Below are 19,816 nucleotides of genomic sequence, written 5' to 3'. Positions count from 1 at the left end.
AGACCTGTTTTCCACTCAGGCTTCTCTTACACCTTCCCTTTCCATCTTCCACTCCCTCCTCACACAGCCCACCTATCCCCAAAGCCTGAGTTCTCTCAGCAAGCTCTCTTTCCTAACCCTTGGGGTTGGCCTTCTGCCTGGAGAGGACGATAGGTGGATGAAGATCTGGGTGGAGGAGAGGGTCCTGGCTCTGGTGAGGCACCAGGCCTAGCTCTGGACTCATCTGTGCATTTGTTGCCACCTTGTGGCCATACTGAGAGCTGCAGGGCTGGGGTCCTTGCTGAGAAGGGAAAGGGGGCTGACCTGGTTGGCATTTAGAGGGAAGCAGGACTTGGGGCGCCTGGGTGGCTCAGTCGGTTAAGCGTCCGACTTCAGCTCAGGTCATGATCTCGCGACTTCAGCTCAGGTCATGATCTCGCGGTCCGTGAGTTCAAGCCCCGCGTCAGGCTCTGTGCTGACAGCTCAGAGCCTGGAGCCTGTTTCGGATTCTGTGTCTCCCTCTCTCTCTGACCCTTCCCTGTTCATGCTCTGTCTCTCTCTGTCTCAAAAGTAAATAAATGTTAAAAAAAATAGAGGGAAGCAAGACTCAAAATTGCTAATTGACTTTGGAGGTTTCCTCAGGGAGCCTTTGAATTCCTACCTGACCTGGGAGTGGAAGCCAGGGAGGAAAGTCAAGTAGCAAGGACATATCTAGATGGAGACAGATAATTAAAACTCTATCATCAGGTCTCAAGCCTATCATTCAAATTACCCCTCCCCCAAAATACCCTAAAAAATATCCTAAAAGGGAAACAATCTGAAACTAAAGCAGGAGGAGGTGATATCTGACCTGAGAACTTCCCAATAAATTCCAAAGTGTATTGGGATGCCACTACTTGTGACAGTTGCCCAATTTTACAATGCCTCGGGTCCCAGTGAGTGGCCCCTCCCCCTTCCCCAGCCTCCCTGATCTCATCATGCTGGGCTCATTGTACCTATTCAGAAAAGCCCAGTTTCCTCAGCCTTCCCTACTCCAGTCTGAGTGTGGCTATGGGCAAGATGCTAATCTGGTAAGTCTCCACTGGAAGTGGAGAGAACCACCATATACCCAGAAGAACTGCAGATGGGAAGGAGGCCAGAGGAAGGACCCTGTGAGGAAGGTTCTGAGGGAGGGCAGTTCTACCTCAGGTTCTCCTCCATCCTCCTCTCTCCTGCCCCGCTGGGTCTGTGGAGATGAAGACCATGGGACAGAGTGGTCCACACCCTGGAGAACTCTCTTTGCTTGGGCTTCAGGATTCACAGGTGCTGGGGGGAGGGGAAGCTGAGTTCCATCATGGCCCTTGTTATTGTCTTCTGTAGAGTGGGTATATTGGGGAGGGAAGAGGGGAGGCAGTGTTTGTCTCAATCAGCCTGAGTCCTTCTGGTCTCACCCAGAGTCCCTTTGAAGCCGTTTTCTCTCCAGGCACCAAAATCCCAGTTTCTCATAAGTCCCATGATGATACCTCCTCCTCCATCCCGACCACCCAACCCAGCACCCATTATTGGGGGCTGAGAATCACCGCATCCTCCTGACCATCACCCCTCCGTTTTCCCTGTCACTGCTTGGACATCTTGGCCAGGAGTCCTGGCTCTGTGGGTGCAGGATAGGAGCTGTGTCCAGGCACCATCCCTCTGAGGTACCATTTCTCCCTTGCCTCTTTTGCTGCCACCCACCTTACTGTGTTAAATTAAACCGTAATGCTGTGTGTGGCCCAGGCCCATGGACTTGGCTCTGGAAAATGAAGACAATTCCTGTCTCTGTCATCTGGTTGCCTTATAAGTTGTTCCCCTGCTACCTGGCATGCTCATTTATGTATGTGATAATATCAGAATGGTTTTGACCTCAGGAATTTATAGTAGAATGGGCACCTTGGGAGCCCCTAAAGGTGATTGGCATTTATCTCAGTCCTTAGCAAGGAGGAGGCTCTGTCTGCTGCCTCTTTCATTCTGGCGAAGGTGTGTGGGAGCTGCACCCAGAGGGCCCAAAGGGAAAATGCAAACATCAGAGTGGATTAGGAGGCACATGGCGAGAGGGAAAGAAAGGGGGAGGATTTTATCTCTTCAGGTTTCCCCCATGAGTGGAAAGTTGGAATAAGGTGTTTGAAATCCTGGAATTTTTTTCTCTTCTTGTTTTCTAAGGAAGGAGTCCTGGATTGGGGAATGTGTGTGATGGACTATGCAGAAGGGGTTGTGTGTGGCACGCCTGCATGCACATATTCACCCATCAGTTCACAAGTTTGCACATGTGCCCCCCTCCCCCAAACTGGCCCCATTCCATGGAGTCAATGCATTCAATCTAGTTACTATCATTTCCTCACCTTAGCTCCTAGGAGAGGGGAGGAAGTAAGGCTAGTCAGAACACTGCGTCATACTCAAGCCAGAAGTTCCCAGCTGAGGGTAAAGGGAACAGGACAGAGCCTTCCCTTGATCTGCAGTTAGGTTTTCTTCCCTGTCCCTCCTATTCTTCCTTCTCTCTCCTTTCAGTGTCACCTCCCTAGTAGACCCAGCTTTTGAGGTTAAAAGAAGGTCAGTGGCAGCAAGAAAGATCTGGAGGAGGAGTCAGTAGGTGAGAAGAGGGATGGGAGGAGCAAGGAGCATTGAAGGGCCTGAGAGAGAGGATCCCTGGGAAGAGAGAGTTGAGGACCCTGAATGGCCTCTCCTCTCCATGTGTACAGGGCTGTGGTGGGAGGGAACAAGATTAGAACAGGAAAAGCACATTTCTGTCTATAACTCTGAAGAGCCTCTGCAAACACGGGACAAAGAGAAAATAATGAATGAAGAGAAGTTTCTCTTGCAACCCAGGAAGTAGGAAGAGAGGAGCAGGGGCATGGGACTCTGAGGGGCAGAGGGGTGTGTGTGCTGAGGGTGAGTGTGTGCACTGCATGGTGTTTGTGGTGTATGTGTCTGTGCTCTGTGGTTAACAGTCCTGTGTACATCAGTCATATATGTAAACATGTATCACATGAGGAAGGATGTAGCTTTGACGGGTTATTTAATCCAAGGTTGTGAGCAGGCTTCCCACTGGGGCCCATGAAGTGTGCTTTTCTTTTAGAAGCAGCAGTCAGCACAGATGGGAAGACCCCTGGATTGGGAATCAAGAAAACATGGATCCAGTTCTGGCTCTAGCCATCAGGTGGGACCCTATGAAGCATCACCTTTGTGAGCTGGGATGTCACCTGCTGGATAACCATAAAGGAAAAGCCATGTGGCCCTTCTGTGCCTGCAGCCCAACTGGGATGGGGGGGACCAGAAAAGGGAAGGGGACAGGATGAGTGATGGCATTTCAGGGACCAAAGACAATATGGGATGCTAGTGGAAAGGCTGTAAGAGGAATTTCCTGAATTCAGAAATTCATGGGTTCATGCTGGAGTCAAGGACTCCTCCAGCCTGTAGCCCAGCCCTATCTCAGCACCCAGGGCTCAGGGCTGGCTCTGCAGGGAGAGAGAGAGAGAGAGTGTCCTTCTCTGCTGCCCTCTTGTGGCCACCAAGTCTATCGCAGGTCTCTACTGAGAAGGTTCTGCTCAAGTCCTCCTGGCCAAGTCCTTTGCCTCATGGTGGAAATTGTCTATATCAGAAGAAGGGACCTTTGCTCCTCTAACCTCATCTTTCCCCCTCATCTCTCCTGGTTTCTGGAGACACTCATGATCCCCTTAAGGCTGGGATAGTCTTCCTAAGATTTCACCCTCTTTACCATTGCCTGAAGATTTAACCTCTACTTTTGGGGATGTGTGGTGGAGACAAGGGGCTGAGATCAACATATTGAGCAGAGAGTGCAATTTCTCTTCCTCCTTGGGTTCCATCTGCAACCTCAGCTTCCCAGAATTTTGGAGTTTTCACGGAAAATCTGCAGGAGTAGTGACATTCCTGGAGAAAATGGGTCTGAAGCAGACCAAGGATTATGTAGGTAGGTTTCCATGATTTTGCACCTAAGCTCAGTCCATCAGCCCCAGCAGGGAGATGGATTAGCAGGAGCCAGGAGGCAAGAGACAGGGATGCTGGAGGGAGATGGCATATTTGACAGATGCTGACAGGACTCCTTATCTGCTAGCTCTGAAATCCCCTCCCGCCCACCAGGCTGCCCTTGACCCTCCCCTTCTAGTGCTCAGTGCTCATTAGTGACTGCCTGTCTTTGGGAAGAGGGCCAAGAGGGGCCAAGCTGCTTTGGGTGGATAAGGGAGTGAGAAGGGGGGAGGGACACAAGGTACGTGATGGAGGAAGAGGGGTTGGAATGACTGGGACTCGAGCTGGGGCCCCATGGTCACTGGTTTGCTTGAAAGGCTTGTCAGGAGAAACTCTCCTGGGGGCAGATACTGAATTGCTGGAGGTGAGTGAGTGGGGTTGGGGTGGGAAGCAATATTGAAAGGAATTGAGTTCCACTGATTAAGGCACTTTCTTGTGAGACCTGATGAAATATGAGTCAGTGACTTTATTGAGAGCTTCCTATGTCCAAGAAGGGTTACAGGTGTGATGATGGGATAAAAGAGGGACACACACATTTTCTGTCCCCCTTCCAATATTTGAATCCCAGCCCCATCTCCTCTCTGATTGATTGACCCATGTGGGCCTGTCTGAGGGGTGCAAGGAACCACTGGACTCTTCTGGTCCAGGATGCAGAGCAAAATTCTCAGACTTTCTGTTCTGCATATCGCCTACCCCTTTGACAAAGAACCTGCACTGGATCTCCTGCCCCTCCTCATTCCTCTTCTAGCGGAATACTCCAGTCATGTAGATCCCTGGTCAAAGAGACCCTGGAGTGCCCTTCCGGATTTTCCAGTGGCTCCCAATGGAAGGATTAGGGACGGGAAAGGTCCAGCCTCAAGGCCTCTCAGGCCAGCATAGCAGGAAGGGAAGTGACCTATATCTGGAGTCCTGGGGTATGTTCTGTGAGAATCAGAGTGCTGCAGTCAGGGCTGGAAGTGCATCCTAACCTGGCACAGACCACCTTCCACACAAAGGGGTGCCCTCCTCCTCTCTCTGCCCTCTGAGCCAACCCACTCCTGGAATTCTGGAGCAGCAGGGGGAGGGTGCACAAAAGGGGAGAGATGGACACAGGGATGGGGACAGAAGGTCCCAGTAAATTCAAGCCAAGTCCAACAGTTGGGACTAGTAAGTCTGAGCTGGTTCTAGTACCCTGGAGTGTCCAAGAGACCAAGACACAGAATCAACAGAGACAGCGGGCAGTGGAACAGAGAGACAGGCAGTCAGACTCAGAGACAGAAGAGAGGAAAGAGAGCATCAAGAGAGCAGAGAGAAATTTCTAAGACAGACACAGAGAGACACTGAGAGACCAGATATAATAGAGAGACACAGGGACTCAGAGACAGGAGTTAGACTCAGGCTCAAGGGGTCCGACAGCCCAAAGCCAAGGACAGATCCATGGACATGGGGCCACAGAGAGTGGGAGGGAGAGGGAGACAGAGAAGGGAAAAGAGGAGGTGGAGACCAGAGGGGGAGGCAGTGAGAAGGGTCAAGTAGAGGTTGCAGACAGTGGGATACAGACTCCGAGTCAAGGGCTCTGTTGGTGTGTGTGTGGGGGGGGGGGCAGGAACACGACAATTCAGAACTCCATACAAAATGGCAGAATACTCTGTACTGAAGGAGATGCCACAACCCTGCTGAAGGACTGCTCTGAGCAGTGGAGGTGGAGGGGAGAAACAAGATGTGACTTAGAGAAAGACTAAGATGGACAAGAAATGGCAGATCCCTGACTGAGATCAAAGGGAGAGAAACTGAGAGTGGAGCAGAGAGTTGAGACAGAAGACAGAAGACAGAAGACAGAGGGAGACAGAGCAGGAGAAGGAATATGATGGAGGCAGGTGTGCTGAGAGATAGGGAGAGGGAGGGCTCCTGTCACTGGAGGAGGGAGAAAGGGGCAGGGAGAGAGACAGTCTGTTGAGAAGCAGATGAGGGGAGGGGGAAAGCAAGCAGGGCACTTGTCTTCCCAGAGAGGCTGGACTGGGATGAAACAGCCCTTTGGGAATGTGGGGAGGTGGTCAGTGAGTGCTTTTTAGGGTGATCTTCTCTCTCTCATGTTTTAAGTACAATGAACCTATTCCACACAACCATCTTCACAGGAGCGCTTACAACTGCTGCTGCAGGTGCCTGGTCACCTGGCATCCTTTGTGGGAATCGCCTTCACAGCCTGCAGCACAGCTCTGAGCATCCTCACCAGAGGCACATGCTTGTCCTTGTGGTGGATCTGATGTTTTAAATCTGCCAAGTTTTTTTTTCTGAGGCTGGAGAATAAGGTGAGGACCCAGCTTGAGAGACATATTTCCAGGTAAAAACCAGGTTAATGTGGGAAGACACAGTGGATAATGTGCCTTCCTCCAAAATGACTCTGAAAGGTCATTGTGAAGGGGATGCTTGCAGCCTGTGACAGAGTGAGACATTCCTAGTGGCTACTGGAGCCCAGATTAATTTTCCTGTTTGTTTGTGAAATCAATTGTAGTAGTGCTCCCAGGGAATTCTCGGCCTGGTACTGGAGGGTGAGGACTGCATTTGCCTGAAATACTTGGTCAAGTGGTCGTGTCCTTTGGGTCTCCTCCCTGCCAACTGATATGCAAAGTAACCTGGTGACAATCCCCCAGAATAGACCAACAAGTTCAAAGGACAAGGGCAATTCGGAATCAGGGCCAGTTAGTTGTTCAGGGAAAGCTGCCTGGAGGAGGGGACTCATGGGTGGGTGTAGAAGGAGAAACCCAACAGAACATGGGGTGGAAGAGGAAGAGAACCTCTCTCTGTTGCTTCTGAAGCAGGATGAGCAAACCATAAGGCAGGCAGGAGACAGCTTTGTTGGCCTGGAATAAATAGCTGGATTTGGGAAACTAGCATTAAGGTATATGGGAAAAGATCTTATGGCAAGGCTGGGTGTTCTGAATTTGCTAGGATAAGTATTGCAGCCCACTGAAGGGCACCTGAGATGTGTTAGGCAGTGATGTGTATGTGCACAATTGTCTGGAGAAGTGCATACCCAAGTTGTGATGTCTTCTGTGTGTGTGTGTGTGTGTGTGTGTGTGTGTGTGTGTGTGGCGGAAGTTTAGATGTACATCCGGGTGACTTTGTGCCCCAGGCCTCTTGTCTGTTACATCTGTGTGGGTGATTGGCATGTTGGTATGACTGAGCATCTTTGTTCATTTGTGTGTCTCTGTGTGGTCATGAGTGAATGGTATCTTGGTTGCATGCTGTGTACTTTATTTGTATGCTATGGAGGGCAGTGTGTGAAAGGGTGTGTTGTGTGTGTGTGTATGTGAGTGTGCATGCATGTGTCTTCACGGGGAGTGGGGCCCACAGGAAGTCCTGGCTGCCCAAGCATCACCTTCTGTCTCTCTCTCTTCCCTGGCTCCATCTGCCCTCCCTGAGGTCTTGACAAGGAGGCAAACAGCAAAAGGGCAAAGAGCTATGCCAGAGTGACCAGAACCTTTGTAAACCACATGCAGACTCCTCCGAGGGGAAGAAACTGACTTGAAGAGCCAGAGGCCAGCAGACAGACACAGAGTCCTGCAGGCACAGGCTGCTCCTTGGAGTAGGTGACTCACATGCACACACACTCTCAGGTGCCCACAGGCCTGCGAGGCACAGAAGGACACACACCAGCTCAAGACTTCCCTCTCTCCTCCCGTCCCCTGAGCCCTAAGGCCCTCTGTTCCATTCCCTCCAAACACTTGCCAGGGTTTGAAGTAATAAGGCCAAGGGTGTTGCCTCTGATCTTGAAGCCAGTGACCAGACAATTGCCCTGGCGTGTGTGTGTGTGTGTGTGTGTGTGTGTGTGTGTGCGTGTGCGTGCACATGCTCTCAATCATCCCTTCCTTCCCTCCTTCAATCTCCCTGTGACATTTTTTCCCTCCTCACTGCTGACTCTGGCTCCTCTTCTGCACAAGCTGCCTCTAACCCCAGGTTCCTCTACTTGCCTCAGTCCCACATCTCTCCCACAGAGTCTCTCCCTCACTCACGCTTTTCATACTTTGGCCTGAACTTTATCTTTCGTCCCCCATTCCACTGCTATCACTCCCTCCTTGCTGTCCTTGACTCTTGTAGCCTAGTTCCTCCAAGTCACCTCCCTTCTGCTCTGTCTACACCCGCTGTGGCCTCCCCCTGCAGATCCTCCTTCCTCTGTCTTGTGCTCTGCCCATGGCTTCCTCCAACTCCCATTCCCATCTCTGCCATAATGGTGTTTCTGCCCTGGCTTTTACTCAGACTTTCCCTTCTCCCCCTGAGTTGCAGGTGTGGTCACTGGTCTTTGCCCCTACCCTTACATGGGGGCTCTTTTGGTCCCTCCAGAGTTCCATTTTGGCCTGTTTCCTCCTCCCCCTTCCTATTGTGAAGCTGCTGACATTGCCTTCTGGAGCCCAGTCTCTGCCAGGACTTCCAGTGGTGAAGCAGGAGGTCCTGGACTGAGCTGAAATCCCAGCCCTGTTCCTCCCCATTAGCCTCTCCAACTGGACTCACTCACCTGTAAAAGGTGGGAAATAATTGCAGGGGCTGTAGGAAATAATCCCTGGGACTGTAGTGAGAATTAGCACTGTGGTAAGGATGCAAAATACTCAGCACATAGTAAGCACTCAATAAATATTAACTCTTGTTATTTGTCCTTCCTCAGTCTGCTCCCCTGTCTCCTTAGCCTGAAGTAAAAAAAATATGTTTGGAAGAGGGAAGAGTGAAAGTAATAGACTGTAGAAGCCAAAAGCAAGTGTCAGGAATTTCACATGGATCAGCCTAACAAATGCTCTAAGCTCTGAACACAGGAAATGCCCATGAGTGTGGACAAGAAGGGAGGATGGGGACTGAATGAACCACAGAACACAGGAAACCATGTGAATTGTGCACTGGACAGAGCAAATCCCAACCCAGGGAGGATGGAGGGTGCCCAAAGTCCAGCCTGCATTCATCCTGCAGTGGTAGCACTGGCTGCCCTCTGTCCCTGCAGTCATGGGCCTGTGTCTGCTGGGGCTGCAGAGGGTCTGGAGTCTAGCTTCTGAAATACTCTCACCTCCAGACAGAACCTGGACTCCGGGAGCCTCAGACCTGCATCCTTCTCCCCCCCCGCCCCATGCATGTCAGGTGCACACACACACACACACACACACACACACACACACACACACACACATGCACTCATGTGCCCTGGGATCTCTAAAGGAAAGCACTGCCCCACTAGAGATGGATTCCCTCCAGTTGTCTGTTTCCCTGACACTAAAACTTACAGGCCAGTGTAGGCTGAGATGATGTCCCTGCTTGGGTTTCTTTCTCAGTTCCCTCCTTTCTCCAAGGGAGCAGAATCAGGGAGTCACAAACTCTACCCTCTATATGTGTGCTGGGCAGTGAGGGGAGACCCAGAGGGAGGAGCAGGGCCCTGTCCTGTGGGAGCTCCTGGGCAGATGGTGAGATATGGCTGAGAGCCAAGACAGAGAGGCCCAGTGCTCTGGGTGCTCCCTTAGCAAATATTTGTGAGGTGAGTTGGTCAAGGACAACTGAACCAGGCCCCATGACTTGGATGATGGGAGACTGGCAGTGACCAAAGAAGGGAAGATGGAGGAAGACACAGAGCTCCAGAAGGTTCCCTAGGAGACATAGAAAATGATATTCATTTATTTAGCAGGGAGCAGGAGAATGGAGAGGAGAAGATAAGATAAGTTAGAGCTCTCAGTAAGTCCATGATCTTGGGGTAGAGAGTATGAAACTTAGAGACAGGTGAGGAGGGAAAATGTAGGTGTGTGTGTGTGTGTGTGTGTGTGTGTTGGTAAACATGTCAGGGAGGCAGAGGGATAGAGGAGGCAGGGTCTGCTGACATGGGGCAGCAGTGTAAAATGTGCATCGGTTGTAGCTCCACGGAGATCCTCGGCTGGGTGGGCACGATACTGAGAAGCTAGGTTGACTCCACAGCCTTGGTGTGTCCTCATAGGCTGTGAGGCTGACTGAACATGGACAGCATAGGCTAGTGAGCCATGGCTGGGGGGAGACAGCTTCCAGGGCCTAGACAGGTGGGGAAGAGGCCCCTGGGGTCAGCAGACAGAAAGAAGGAGAGGGAGACAGGACTGGGGGTGGGAAGGGATGATGGGAAGATTGGGATTTTGAGAACTTTATCCTGGTGATCCCCTCACTCACCCCTTCCATGGACTGAATTCTGTGTTTTAAAGCTCAAAGACCTGCAATCAGTGCTCTGGGTTAGTTTTTCATCTTCAGAGGGTAAGGTATGACTTCCCCACTTCCCAGATGAGGCCTAAACTTGACAATGCTCTCCTGGGCAGAACATGCTGAGAAGGGCCCCAGGAGACAGGTCTTTTGCCCTCTGGGGGTAACTTCTCCCTCACACAACAGGCCTCAAGCCTGGCTGCTTCCCAGGGCAGAACCTACAGGAGGAGGCACCACAGTGCAGTTATTTGATTCTTTGCTCCTCCCTTACCAGCCCTGTGACTTGAGGCAAGTCACTTAACCTCTCTGTGTCTTAGTTCCATTATCTGTAAAATAGCAGCACTAATACCTACTTCTGTAGCTTGTTACACAGGATGAAATAAAATTTATACAAAAGAACTGTGTGCAGGCATAGAGGTGTATAAATCTAAGTGCTTAGCCATTTTAAACCATAGTTGTCCTAATCCTTGATATCTTCTTAGCTTATTCTCTCCAAACCTGCTATGTACATCAGCCTGTCTCCCAAGCCCTTTGGATCCCCAGCCTCTAAGTCTGCCATTTCCTTCCTCCTGATCTTACTTTTTATTCTCCATCTCTGTTTCCATCCTCCTTTCCATAGATACCTCAGCACTCCAAGTTTCTGGATACACTCTATTAACTTCTATACAATATAACCTATATTAACTTTTTCTTTTCTTTCTCTCTCCCTTTCTCTCTCTTTCCCTTTCCTTCTTTCTCTCTTCCTCCATCCCTTCCTTCCTTCTTTTTCCTTCCTTTCTTCCCTCCTCTTTCTTTTCTTTTCTTTCTTTCTCTTTCTTTCTTTCTTTCTTTCTTTCTTTCTTTCTTTCTTTTTCTTTCTTCCTCCTTCTCTTTCTTTTTCTCTTTCTTTCTTTCTTTCCCTTCTCTTTCTCTTTCTCTTTCTCTTTCTCTTTCTCTTTCTCTTTCTCTTTCTCTTTCTCTTTCTTTTTCTCCCTCTTCCTTCTTTCCTCCCTCTCTCTTTCTCCCTTTCTTTCTTCTTTTCTTTTCTTTTCTTTTCTTTTCTTTTCTTTTCTTTTCTTTTCTTTTCTTTTCTTTTCTTTTCTTTTCTTTTCTTCTTTTCCTGTGTATCTCTCTTCTCACATCCCAGAGAACAGGGCCCTGTCTTCTCCTTTGGGAGGCTTTCCTCCTCCCTTCCCCCTGGGCTGGGTTTGCAGGGTGAGTCCAAGAATGGACATGGAGAGGTTCAGAGAGTTTGAAATCCAACAGTAGAGGGAGGCCTTGTGGAATCAGAGAGCAAACTAGGCTTCTGCATATGGGGTACTTACTTACAAGGTTTGGGATATTTCTTCCGAATGTTTGTCATGACTGGGGGAGGGAAGCAGTTATCTCCCTCTTAGAGCTAAGGGTTAGAGAGACTACATTTTGTTCCCTGATGTGCAACACATCATCGGCAGGTCAATCCCACAAGAAAAGAAATAGCAGTCAAGAGAAGGCTTTCCTTTTCCTGTTTGGGTTCTATGTGTGTGTGTGTGTGTGTGTGTGTGTGTGCATGTATGTGCACGCACATGTGTGTGTGTGTCTCTGCATCTAGAATTTGCCAACCCTAGCTATAATGAAATACTTTCTAGAATATTCTAAATTTATTTTGCATAAATTAAGTCCATCTCTTCAGAGGAGGCAGTTTCTAAAGTCCAGATTCTGGTTCAGTGTGTTTCATAAAAGATGTATGTACAGGGTGGAGAGGGATGGTAAAGGGTAGTTTGGAGAAGAAAAGAACTTGGCAAAGAAAACCTAGCTCCTTGGTTTAATTACATGCAAGCTCTGGACATTCTGAACTTTATTAAACTTCTAAGTGTCCGTAGGGGTGGGATGGATCTGGAGGATTTTGCTCCCTGATCTTCTCTGCAGGACCTCTCTAGCAAGTTCCCTCTCCACCCTCCCCACCCTCTTGCTGCAAAGGAGACTCCTAGGGCTCTGGCCTCTAGGACCTTCAAATGTGGCTGGCAGGAATGGGAGCCAGGAGAACCATTCCACTCTAGATTGCTTGAGTTAGTGTTCTTAGGGTGTCCCCTGGCTCTGAGAGGAGCTGGGGATCTAGTCTTTGCAGAGACCCAAGAAATCCTGGGGGAAAAGGTAGGGTCCAGCCTGTCATGTTAAGTCTTAGGTCTTCACACATTTGTCTGGTTGCTTCACTGCTGGTCCCTTAAACCTAGATTCAAGGATGTACACTGGCCTCAAGATCTCTATTCTCTGCCCCAGTTTCTCTTTTGTGGGTTGCATGTATATTTCTGTGGGCCCTTTAATGGAGAGCTGTTTGAAGGCATTAATGGTGATGCTTAGAAGGTATCTATGTTGTTGACCCCAAATTAATGGACAGTCACTAGTATCTTATTTTTTTTATACTTTGCATGGTGCTTATTTAGCTCTCAATGCAGACATAGTCCCAGTCCTTACCCTCTCCTCCCTCTACTCCATGAGATCCTTAACCAGTCTGTCCCCAGCACTTTCTCTAGAGCTTGTCAGGCTCCCTTGTCCACATGTCTCTGTTTCTCTTTCTTCTTGGCCCCCACTCTCCCTCGCATTGGTTGTGTCAGGCTGCATTAACTCTGAGAAACTTAGGACTGAGCTTCAGGAGTCTTTTGATTGCAGCATTTGTAGGGAGATGGTATGCGAGGCAGTTTTCATATCCATGTAGGGGCCTCTGGGATCCCCAGGTGAGCATTGGGAGGGAGACTAGGACAGCAATGGCAGTAGCTTCACCATGTCAGCTTTCTGGGCACATCCACCACCCAGCAGCACCTGAGACAGAACCGCCCTCAGAAGGGGGCCAGGTAAGATGGAAGAAGATCATAAAGCGAAGATATGTCCCTTCCCTGGCCTGGCTCCCTCCTCCTGCTCTACACTTGCCTCCTCTCTTTGTCTTGCTCCCTCTGCTCCTCCCTGAAGCCCTGTCTACTTCCTTCTAACTTTTCCTCCTTCACCTTCATCTCTGTCAGGCAGATCTGTCTGTCTGTCTCTCCAAGTCCAAATATTTTGTGGTCTGAGATTTTCCAGGACGAGTCTGCCACCAGCTCTTTCTTCTGGTTGTCTCTCTCCCTGCTTCCCTCCCTCAGTCTCTGAGGGTCTCTCTTCCTATCACATCTTTGTGAGTTTCACCCTGTGTGCCTTTTAGTTTCTCCTCACACATCTACTCCCATATGTCTCATTTTGCATCCCCCCTTTCCCTGTTCCCTCTCTTGCCCTCCCTTCCATTTCATTCCCTGCTTCACTCTCTTTTTAAAAATTTATCTTGAGAGAGGGATGTGTTGGGGGCAGGGAGAGAGGGAGACAATATCAAGCAGGCCCTGTGCTATCAGTGCAAAGCCCATTGGGGTCTCAAACCAGGAACCCTGTGATCATGACTGTGAGCTAAAGACTGGGCCACCAGGCACTCCTCCCTGCTTCTCTTATCTCTGTGTCTTTTAGTCCCCTCCCTGTCTCTGGCTCAAATCCCTGCTTCCTTTCCTATTCTCTCCTCCCACCCCTCAAGGTTGAGGTACTTTATGTAAAATAATTTGGATGGGCTCTGACTGCCAGGTCCCTCATTCTGTACCTTGTCCTCCAGGATAGACTTATGACCCCAGTTCTGTATCTTCTGCATCCCCCCATCCCTGAGCCAGTTCTTTTTCTTGCCTGGTGATTGTCTGGGGACCCTGATATTTCACCTGCCCCCCGCCTTCTACCCAGCAGGTAGTGACTAGTGCAGTGAGAAGGGAAAAATTGCTCTTGGGACCAGATGCTCTTGAGACCCTTCCCCCACACTTGCCCTTTTCTTCCTTAAGCAGATGAACATCTGGGAAAATCCCAGATTGAGGCAGGGGAAGACAGCCTGGGACTATTGGAACAGGCACAAATCAAATATCCAGATGCCTCTCCCCTACTATTCTATCATTACAGCCATTCTTCTAATTCCTGCCTGTCTCCTTTGCCTCTAGGAATTTTGGCTCTGTAGACTTGGTTGGGCCAATAATCCACTACCTGTAACATAGAACATAGAACCTGTATCAAAAGAGGTGCTGAATTAGTGTCCTTGGCCCATGACTACTGGAGATGTGTTAGGGAAGGGCCAATGTGATTTTTAGGTTTTCCTCCTTTAGAGGTTCTTCCTGAGATCTGGAGAAGTGGTGCCTCTTTTCTTTGAGATCCATAGCTTCTTGGGCCCATCACTCCTACATTCAGCTCTAGGTCTCTAAGTAGGCTCCACCTGCTCCATCTCTGAGAAGTCTTGCCTTTGTGTGAAGATTAACTTTCTGGGAAAGAAGAGGACCCATCCTTTGGTCACTAGTTCAGGGTCTTGGAAGCCCTATGTTTTGAATATCTAGAGCTGGAAGCTCTCTAGTCAGGAACTGTGTTTTACTTTACTTACTCCAGCACAATGGTTAATGCATATTCAGTTAGAATATGCTATGGATGCTGAATGACCATCTCAGAAAATCCCTTGTGGTGCAGCTTAAGCCAGTTCCCTTTAGTTTTATTCCTGGAGTGATGGGAAATGTAGGTAATGGGTTGAGAATGGGTGGTGCTGGTAGAGGAAGCTGGTAGGAGATTCCGGGAGAGGCGGCTGGGGGTGGGGGGTGCTTCTATCCTTGTTTACAGGACTCCTATGTCTGTTATCTTTAGCTGGATCTAGGACTGGTTTCCAAGTCTCTCTACAGGCTGGTCTCCACCTAGGTCCCCACACTCCTTACATCTAGGACCTCCTCCATATCCAGGACCCTGAAAAGCTTATTTACTTCTGAATTCAGATCTTGCTGCCAAAAATGTTTCCAGCAAAGTCCCATTTAAGCCCTCAGTCCACCTCCTCACTCAGACAGGATCCCACTAGTCTTCCATTGCCCACCTCCAGCTTTCCTCCAGGATTCCAGCTAAGCCACTTCCTTCACCCTTTCCCACCCTTTGGATGCCCCTGTCTCCCTATGGCCCCAACTCCCTGAGGCCCAGCCTTGCTAACTCTCAGCCTCCCAAGGGCCCCTCCTCCCAAGGGCCCCGCCTCCTAGAAGGCCCTGCCTCCCTAGTGCCTCAATTCCCTGAGGGTACCGTTTAAACTCCACTCCAATTCTTAACTCTGCTGGGCCAAGCTCCTTACCTGTGTCTGGGTTTGACTTGCATTTTCTTCTCAGGTGTCTCTCCTTTGAGGGAGAAAAAGCACATGGATAAGTGATTTCTCCTGTTTGTAGAGTTGACATGAAAACTGAGCTAGAACCAGAGAGCAGGAAGGCTGGGCTTGGATCATAGCTGGCTGTGGAAGCCCTGTGACATGTGAATAGAGGGAATTTCATGGCACTAAAGCTGGGCTTTGAATTGGGGTGGGGGATGTAAAGCAAAGGCTTTGTGAGTTTGGGAAGGACAGGTAAGTGTGAGGGGTCAGAGTGATTTTAAGGCCTATATTCTGTTCTCCTCTAGACCAGAAATTTTCTCAGCTTTGCTGAGGAAAATATGAGTTAGGGGAAGTTATTCCTGGCATCTCTCTTCCAGCATCCTTCCTACCTCTTTGCTCTGCTTCCTTGCTTTTCCTTCCTGACCTGGTGCAGGGCTTGCTTTACTCATCTTTGACTTTGCCACAGGGCCCAGCACAGAGTATGCTTAGACATGTTCTTTGAATGAAGATTCTTCCATCTGGCTCTGATGTTTCCTTCATGTTTTGCCACACTTTATCACTGGAGATTCTGAGAGTCTCTGAGTCATATCTTCTTAGGGAGGACATTGGTGTGGACTTGGCAGAATGGCAGGTTTGATAAGGTGGTTCCCCATCACCAGAGAGGAGCTAGATATCTATTTTTACAGCTGTTGGAGTTATCTCCCTGCCTTTCTTATCTAATTTTAAGAAGTTGTGGTGGGAATTGATTCATATGCCAGCTCGAGCTGCAGGAGGCAAGATTACCAAGTTTCCCTGGGGTGTAGCTGCCTAGTGGTCTTTAACACACTGGGTTTCCAAGAGGCAGTTTGTTGTTATCACAAAACACATTTACAACTCTAAAGGCCCCTGGAGTCTTAAACTGTTCTCCACCCTTCGACCCTCCCAACCACTTTGTACACTGTGGGCTGTACCCCAAAACTAGAAGTTCAGACAACACTTATCCATAATTGACATCTATTTTATTGACTATGTGTGGCAAATATTTATTTCTAGGTTGTCTTTTTCTTGGCCTCTTTCCCTCTAGCAGTTCTTGGGCAACTTTTCTCCATTATTAAATGATATGTGTTATGTGCTTCCAGAAGACAGATTCATTTTAACCTTAGTTTAAGCAAAATCATGCAGAAAGGTCAATTTCCTTCACCAAGTGTATTCCAAACTGATAAATGTGGTTTCTGGATTGTATTCTTTGGGGTTATCCTCGTCTCTACCCCTTCTTTTTGTGTTATTGCAGAAGTCTCAAAGTAGAAAAGGGATTCAAAAGAATTAGCAAAGAGGGATAAAGAGTATCCCTTAAAAAGTGGTGTCAGTGGATACTTGTATATTCTGCTGCCTGAGCTGGGGTGAAGCAGATGGGTCTTGGTGGAGAAGTCATATGGATCTATATTTGGATAAGAACCCAGGACTTTGAGGTATGATACAACTTTCATATGACTCAGATGATCTGGTATCTTTCCTACAACAAAACAAAGCAACACAAATTTACTTTCCAAAGGAGCAGGTGGTGGTGTGGAGCAGCTCCCTGAAGCTGTGAGAGGAACCAAGCACAGTGTGTTGAGGGAGGACAAAGAGAAAAAGACAGCTGAGTACTTACAAAGAAGGATAGAAGGACACATTTAAAGATATGAAGTAAGATGATCAGACAGAGACTTGGCCTTCCCTAACACACCTTATATGCAGTGTATTACCGAGGGTTGTATTAGGAGGAGGTACATGGAAGAAGGAGCCATGGGCTCTGACCACTCACAAGTGCTAGTAAAAGTGGAGAAAGAGTCTAGTGAGAGATTGGACACTGGATGGATCTAGATTCTGTGCTTACAAGGAAAATAAGGATTTGGGGGAAAAACAAAGCTGTTTAGCAAGGTTTCTTGGGAAAAAATGAGTGTGGATCAGTCCTTAATGTAGACAAAATCTATGCTACATTACAGCTGTAATTTGGAAAATAATGTGGATAGACAGGTGGATTTCTTCTAATGCTTTCTCCTGAGGATTAAATGTTTTGTTTTAAGTTTAGAGAGAAAGAGAGAGAGAGAGTGGGAGGTGAGGGGCAGAGAAAATCTTTTTTTAAGTTTATTTATTTTGAGAGAGAGAGAGAGCATGAGAAGGGAAGGGGAAGAAGGAGGGGGGAGACAGAACCCCAAGTAGGTCAGCACAGAGCCCCACAGGACACTCAGTCTCATGAAGCGTTATGACCTGAGCTGACCATGAGCTGAAACCAAGTGTCAAATGCACACTTAAGCAACTGAGCCACCCAGGCACCCCCAGAGAGAGAGAATCTTAAGCAGGCTCCCTGATCTGTATGGAGCCAACTCTGGGCTCTATCTCAGGACCCTGGGCTCATGAGAAATCAAGAGTTGGGAGCTTAACTGATGGAGCCACCCAGAAGCCCCTCTTCTGAGTTCTTTTATTAGGTGTTCTGTGTTGACATGATTCGGGGTTGAGAAAAGGGAATAAAATATTGTAGGGGGAAGTAGAGAAGAAATTGATTTTCACTGTTGACATCAATGTATCACACCACTTTCTAATCCTTTAATTGCACACCCTTCCTGGCTTTTCTAAGATTTGTTTCTGATTACTATTTGGGAAATCTAACTTTATTTCTTCTTGGTAGCCCACCTAGTTTCTGAAGACCTCTAGAAGCAGAATCTCAGGCTTTTCTGAGTTGTCAAGTTGATCGTCTTGTTTTGGTGTGATAGAAATGTTGAAGAACTTCCAAAACTGGATTCTGACTGAATATAACCTGAAAATTTATCAAATGATGAAAAATGTTGCACTAAACTCTGTCTTTCCTGCAGTTATCCCAGAGGGACTAAGAAAATCCACCTTGTTCACAAATATCCCAGAATGATACTAGATTATATGGAGTCTATACAGCCTCTAGAGAATCAGGCATCTGCTTGTTTACCCAAATAATGGTGCAACAATACTAGTGTGCTGTGTGCATGTGACAGGGATTCCATAGGTATTGTGGGAAGGAAGCAAACATGTTTTGGTCTACATCTACAGAGATTTTGGTCTACATTTGTGTAGATGAATTTGGTCTACATAGATTTGGCCTGGATCATGTTAGGTTGCATCAGGATGGGTTTTCACTGATTTGAAATTCAGCCTCTGCCAGACTGCTTCATGAGAAGCAACATCTGAACTGGGAATGGAAATAGGGTTAGCTACGTGAAGGGGCCAAGAGGGCATGAGAGGAAAGAAACAAGGTGAGTGTATAATTTCTCAGCTTGAACAGGAACTGGGCAGGGGATGAGGCTGGAGGAATTAGCACAGGTAAGATGATGAAGGAAGGAAGGACTGTGCAGGAAGTACAGTGGGAACCTTTGAAGGGATGAAGCCTGGGTATGGGTGAGGAACACATCAGTCACATTCATAGTGTAGAAAGTTCCATGAGTTAAGAACTGACCCTCCTAATCTATCTTGTCAGCTGGTTGGTAAATCATAACATTGGTCTGACCCAGAAGGTCTGACCCATTTCCCAAGGGTTTGTTTTGACCATCTATTAGAGAAGACTTTTTAATTTTGACTTCCTCTTTCTGTCTTTAAAAATCTCTGGCAACATTTCCTAAAATTCTCTCAAAACCAGAGTCTGAATAGGGAGGGAAGTGGGGGCTGCATGATTTTGTTTTCTCTGTTCTCTACTACTCATTTCTGGGGCATGGCTGTGAATTGTTCACCCAGAGTTTTCTCTCCTTGAGGAGGGGCCATTTGAATAGCAGCAGGGGAGGAGGGTGAAGGAGGAGCCACATGCAGTTTCATTCATTAAGAAAATGTATTTTGTAGGGGTGCCTGGGTGGTTCAGTAGGCTAACTGCTGGAGTTTGGCTCAGGTCATGACCTCAGAGCTCATGAGTTGCAGCCCCACATCAGGCTCTTTGCTGTCAGCACGGAGCCTGCTTGGGTTCCTCTGTTTCCCTCTCTCTCTGCCCCTCCCTTGCTTGCACTCTCTCTGTCTCAAAAATAAATTAAAAAAAACATTAAAGAAAAGAAAATGTATTTTGCATATTCAGACTTTTGTTTGAGAGTCAAAAATAACTCCTTGTGAAAAATTGTTACTTATAAGTGAGTGTTTTTTTTTTAATGTTTATTTATTTTTGAGACAGAGAGAGACAGAGCATGAACAGGGGAGGGTCAGAGAGAGGGAGACACAGAATCTGAAACAGGCTCCAGGCTCTGAGCAGTCAGCACAGAGCCCAACGCGGGGCTCGAACTCACAGACCGTGAGATCATGACCTGAGCCGAAGTCGGACGCTTAACCGACCAAGCCACCCAGGCGCCCCTAAGTGAGTGTTTTAATACAAGCTCACAGAACAGGGAAGATTCTCCAGGCTACAGTAGCTGACATCACACAGATGGTGCAAGGTGTTTTTAGAGGACAGTGTGGCCAGGGAGGAGAATATCTGCAGAAGTGAGCGCACCTTCTCTCCTGGAACCCAGAGAGGGAAGAGACAGAAGGAATTGTTTGCTTGTGAGTTACTGAGCTAGGTGACTTATTTTTTTTTTCTCCCTGCTC

At 48.2% G+C, this 19,816-nt stretch overlaps 1 protein-coding gene across 1 annotated transcript in view; it reads left to right on the top strand.

The window, feature by feature from the left end:
- The window catches only part of LOC101094682 (cationic amino acid transporter 3-like), a 189,616-nt gene that overhangs the window by 101,447 nt on the left and 68,353 nt on the right, over positions 1-19,816 (top strand). The window lies entirely within an intron of this gene.

This window comes from Felis catus, chromosome B4, assembly GCF_018350175.1.
Source record: "Felis catus isolate Fca126 chromosome B4, F.catus_Fca126_mat1.0, whole genome shotgun sequence".
NCBI classification, from domain to species: domain Eukaryota; kingdom Metazoa; phylum Chordata; class Mammalia; order Carnivora; family Felidae; genus Felis; species Felis catus.
This window is presented reverse-complemented; position numbering and strand designations above follow the sequence as displayed.